The following is a 6,000-nucleotide window of genomic DNA, read 5'->3' as shown; positions in this document are numbered from 1 at the left end:
AAGAAGAAAATTTTTAAAAAAATAATAAATGAGGTCTTATCCATTAAAAAGGTTCTTCACAGCAAAGAAATTAATCAAAAGTGTAAAGACAGAGCCTACACAATGAGAAAATCCTTGCTATCTGTTCTTCAGAAGGGTAACAATATACAGGATATACAAAGAACTCATAAAATTTAACACCCTCCCCACCAAAAAAAAACATGCAAACCAATCAATGAATGGTAAAGGAACTAAATAGACACTTCTTGAAGCAAGACACATGAATAATCAACAAATATATGGATTTGCAATGAGGAGATTCTTTAGGGAAGTTTTAATGGAACCATCCAACTATCTCACTCTTTGTTCTATGCCAAAAGGATGAAAAATCAGCATACTACAGTGATGCAGCCACATCAATGTTTATAGCAGCACAATTCACAATAACTAAGCTGTGGAGCCAACCTAGGTGCCCTTCAGCAGATGAATGGGCAAAAAATGTGGTAGATATTCAAATGGGATAGTACTCAGTCATAAAGAGGAAAGATTTGTAGCATTTTCCAGTAAATGGATGATTCTGAAGACTCTAAGGCTAAGTGAAATAAGTCAGTCCCAAAGTCAATTGTTGAATTGTTTCTCTACTATGCAGAAGCTAATGCAAAATAAGATCAGGTAGATTTTAAAAAGATTAGAAGAAATATCTGTTGAGTAGACAAAGGGGCATGAATGAAGGAGAGGAGGGAAGAGATAAGGAAAGAAAATGGATTGAATCTGTCCTAACATTCATATGTACACATATAAAATACCATGGTGAATCTCACCATCGTGTACATACCCAAGACAATAATCCATAAAAAAACTATGAGTAAATAATAGAATGATCATAAGGGTAGACTGAATGGAACACTGGTTAAGGGAAGGGAGTAGGAGGAGGGATCCAGGGAATGAATTAGAATAAATTTTATTCCATGCTGCTACAATTATGTCAATTCGATTCTCATGTATAACTAAAAAGGACTAAGAAAAAAAATCAATGCTTGACATACACACACACACTAGAAATATTTTTATTAAGGATATTAAGGAGGGAGAATGGGATCATAAATTCTGTAAGCACAACTAAACAGAGATTTTTTTTTATGATCGTTTTAGTCAGCTTTTTCACAGTTGTGACCAAAAAACCTGAAAGAACAATCTAGAGGAGGAAATGTTCCTTTGAAGCTACCAGTTTTAGAGATATCATTCCATAGATGACTGGCCCCATTCTTTGGGTCCTGAGGTGAGCAAAACCTAATGGCAGAAAGGTGTGGTGGGGAAAAGCAGCTCAGGACATTGAACCAAGAAGCACAGAGACCCCACTCACTATGGACATAAATATATACAACAAAGGCAAACCCCTAGTCACTGACCTCCTCTAGCCACAACTTATATTCCTAGAGTTAACGCCAAGTTAATCCCTATCTGTGGACTACAGCTCTGATTAGGTTAAGGCTCTCAGAACTCAATCATTTCACTTCTAAAACCTCTTGCATTTTTTTTACACATGAGCTCTTAGGGACAATTTTCATCTAAACCATAACAATGCTTCAGAAGGCATCTGACCTGACAAGGTAGTAGGGTTAGGTTAATGAAATGGTTGCATTTCTGTGTGTAAGGCCCTGAACAATCAGTTTTACCCTATACTTAGCAGACTGTGGATTCTTCATTCAAGTAAATTGACTCCTAAGTACGCTTGTGCACAGTTACTCCTTCCATTGCATTTCATGGTATTTTCAAAACCTCCCCTATTCTATAGCAATTACTCTATATTTATCAGACAGCTTCACATAGGAAAAGCAGAGAATAACATTATACTTTTTCCTTTTTTATTTTTTAAAATTTTTTATTAGATCTTTTTACTTGTACATAGAAATAAGTTTCATTTGACAAAATTATTAAATCATGGGATATAATATATTCTAATTCAGTTCCCACCACTTCCCCTTTTCCTCTCCTCCTCCCTCACTCTGTTTTCTTCCCTCTATTCCACTGAGCATAATTCTCAGTGACCAAGCATTGTACTCTTTCTATGGTTACCCAAAGTCCTTTAAATTCTCTTCTCTTCTTCATAGCATCAATCATGGTAATCCATACCAATCTGTATTTCCAGATTGTCGGGAAAAATTGGTTTGATAAAGGAGAATTTATATACACTTATTCTTATCTCTAAAGATAATATGAGTATGATCTTCTAATCATAGTCTTCTCCCTTAAATCTTTCTAAAAGCTTGAGAATTTTTAAATATCTATAGTAAAAATTTCTCCCTCAAAGTGGACACCAATTTTTAAATTATTTTTAAAACTATTGTTGCTAAGAAAGCTAGATATAATATTTATATGTCTAAATTACCTGCTTCTAGTTAAACAGTATTTTTATTTTGTAGGTCTGACACAATTTTCCTCCTCTAATTGATTATTTTCCAGGGAGTCATAAAAAATATTTTAAGAACTTTGCTGATATAAAACAGTATTATTTGGAGAAAATAAAAGAACAACAAGAATCCCTGGATACAAACAATTCTTGGGACTTTATTGACTGCTTCCTGATTAAAATGGAAAAGATAGAATGTGAACCACAGCTCTGTTATCTGATTGCTTCTACATTTTGTGTTTCATTGATTAATTCTATGCTTACTCGTAATAGTTAGTCAGGCAAGACATTCTTGACAGGCATTACAAGCATATGTTTTCTTTAAAGATTTACATGAATTATCATTGAAGAATTAAAATTGAATTATTAAATAGCTAGAATTCATGGATCCTGTTCTATAGATACTAATAATCTACATGAGGAAACACAAAATTTCTTCCTCGGGTGAGAAGAAAATAATCAAAAACAAGCTACAAAATATAACATTGGAGCCAGGAAGTTCAAACTGAAGCGATTGTACTCAATGTGTGGGAGAATGGGAATGTGTCAAATGACGAGCCTGTGTAATGGCTTCTCAATGATCAAGATCAAGAGATCACAGCATACAAAGGGGATATTTGTAGGACATAATCCCTGTTGCCCATTGTGAAACCAACAAGATACAACAGGACTGTAGAATCAGTCCTCACAGCTGCCTGCAGTGGGTGCTGCTGTATAGGGAATAGAGCTGGTATGTGAGATACTGAGATTTTTCAGAACTTTTCTTTATCAGATATTTCCCGGGAGAATATAGTTTTCAACTAGCTTCCAGAATTCCAAAAACTTTGGTTCAGAAAGTTCATACTAGGTCAATAGTTGTTTCTCTGGACATGAGTGACACCTGGAACTTACTACTCCACCATCTTTGGGTCATTACTCCTTACTGCCATCTTTATAGAAAGGTTTTTAAAGATACATTAGAATTATCCATAAGATTAGGATTTATAGTGCTATCTTCATACATACACGCAGCACAAATTTGTCAGTTTCTTTCCCTTATACTATCCCTTTCCTCACTTTTCTCCCTTCCTCATTCCCTTTCTCTTATGTCATGATCTTTTTTCCATTTTGATGAGGTGCCTTTACTTCCTCTTCTCTGATTTTTTGAATCTGGCTTATCTCACTTAGCATTATGTTCTTCAGTTCCACCTTTTTCCTTGGAGATGACATTTTGTTCTTTAAGACTGAGTAAAACTTCATTGTGTTACATTATCTTTACCCATCAGTCTGTTGAAGGATACCTAGGTGGGTTTCATAACTTGGTTATTGTGAACTGTACTGCTATAATTGGGCATGCATGTATTGCTACAGTATGTGACTTTAATTATTTGGATAAATAATGAGTGGAATACCTTGGTCATTTTGTGATTCCATTTCTACTGTTTTAAGGAATCTTCATACTAATTTTCATAGTGGTTGTACTAATTTACAATCCCACCAAAAGTGTAAAACTGTTCCCTTTTTTTCAGATCCTCTCCAACATTTATTCTTCTTTGTTTTCCTTTTTCCGTATATTTTTATTGCTGCATTATAGTTCTACATAATGGTTGGACTGTTGATATGTATTCATACATGCACACACTATAACAATGCCATTCAGTCAATATTATTCTCCAGTACTTTCCCCTTCTCTCACCTCTTCATTTTCCCTGATCCCCTTTATCTCCACTGATTAGCCACTGGTTTTCATGGATCCCCCAACCTTCTTTTCCTTATTTAGTTCTTTAGAATAATTAATGAGGAGTAGTATAGTTGGGTTATATTCTGGTTCCAGTCCTAATATTTGAGGAAACTTCATAATGATTTCCATGGTTATTATACTTATTTTCAACACCACCAACAGTGTAAAAGTATTCATTTTTCCTCTATATCATCTCCGGCATTAATTACTGTTTGTGTTCTTGATGACTGCCATTCTAATTTGAGACGGATGAAATCTCAGTGTTGTTTTAATTTGAATTTCCCTACTTGCTAACACTGTTGACTAATATTTCTTATACTTGTTGACAACTTTTATTCCTTTTGAGAAGTGTGTGTTCAGTTCATTTGTTCACTTATTAGTTAGGTTATTTGTGGGTTTTGGTGTTAAGGTTTTTGAGTTCTTTGTGGGTTCTGAATATTAATCCTCTGCCACAAGAGTAGTTAGCAAAATTTTCTCTCCAATTCTGTAGGTTGTCTCTTCATATTCTGAAATATTTCCTTTTATGCTATCCCATTTATTCATTTTTTATTTTATTTCTTGAGTTTTAGAAGTCAATGCCTATTCTTATTAGTTAATAGTTGACTTTCTGTTACTCTCCAGTAATTTCAGTGTTTCTGGCCTAATTCTTAGGTCTATGGTCCATTTTGACTTGACCCATGAGGTGGATGAAAGATAAGAATCTAGTTTCATTCATTGACATATGAATATCCAGTTTTCTCAGCACCACTTGTTAAAACAAAACAAAACAAATGCTTTTTTATCTAATGTATGTGTCTGGCACCTTTGTCAAGGAATCACTATATTCACTTGGGGTTATCTTTATTTATTTTTTTTTTTCTTAGTCTACATGACAGAACCATGTAGTTATTTGTTGCCAGAGCACTGTAGTAAAATTTGAGCTTAGGTACTATGATGCCTCTGGTATTTCTCTTATTGCTCCATATTGCTTAAGCTATTCTGGGTCTTTTATTTGTCCAAATGAATTTTAGGACCTTTTCATCCATTTCAGTGAAGAATGGCATTGTTATCTTGTTTGGGATTTCATTCAATCTATAGCTTGCTTTGGTAATATGATCATTTTGGCAATATTAATTCTGCCTATTTCAGAACATGGGGAGTCTTCCTTTCTTCTAAGGTCTTCTTCAGTTTCTTCTTCAGTTCTGTTGTTTTAATCATAGAGATTTTTCTCCACCTTAGTTAGATTCATTCCGAGGATATTTGAATTTGAATTTTTTGTATGTTTGTTTTTAGGCTGTTCTGAATGAAATTGTATTCCTGATTTGTTTTTCAGTGGACTCATTATTGATGTACATAAAAGGTATTGATTTTTATATTTTGATTTTTACCCTGTTACTTTTCTGAACTTGTTTTCTGAAAACCCTGAAAATCATCTGTTGAAGTTTTTTGGGTCTTTCAAATACAGAATCTTGTCATTTGCAAACAGTGGTAATTTGGCTTCTTTCTTTCCTATTTGTATCACATTTGTTTCCTTCTCTTGCCTAATTGCTCTGACTAAAATATCAAATACTTTTTTGAGTTAAAGTAGTGACAATAGACGTCAATGTCATTTTCCTGAATGCACACAGAAAAAAGGCTTTCAGTTCTTTCCTACTCTCTATATTTTGACTTGGTGTTTGTTATATACAACCCTTAAGATGTTTAGGAAAGTTCTTTCTAGTCTTGCTTTCTTTGGCATTTTGAGCATGAATAGGTGCTAGATTTTGCCTCAGACTTCTTGATGCATCTATTGAAATTACCATGTGATTATTATTCCTTAATTCTTTTTATGTGATTAATTATGTTTATTGATTTGTGGATTTGGAACCATCTATACAGGCACCCTTGGAATGAAACAAACTTGATCATCATG

At 33.9% G+C, this 6,000-nt stretch overlaps 1 pseudogene; it reads left to right on the top strand.

Moving 5' to 3' along the window:
• Nucleotides 1-1,560: 1,560 nt before the first annotated feature.
• Nucleotides 1,561-6,000, top strand: part of LOC124985774 (cytochrome P450 2C31-like) — a 195,416-nt pseudogene continuing 190,976 nt past the window's right edge.

Source organism: Sciurus carolinensis, chromosome 5 (assembly GCF_902686445.1).
Source record: "Sciurus carolinensis chromosome 5, mSciCar1.2, whole genome shotgun sequence".
Lineage (NCBI taxonomy): Eukaryota > Metazoa > Chordata > Mammalia > Rodentia > Sciuridae > Sciurus > Sciurus carolinensis.
This window is presented reverse-complemented; position numbering and strand designations above follow the sequence as displayed.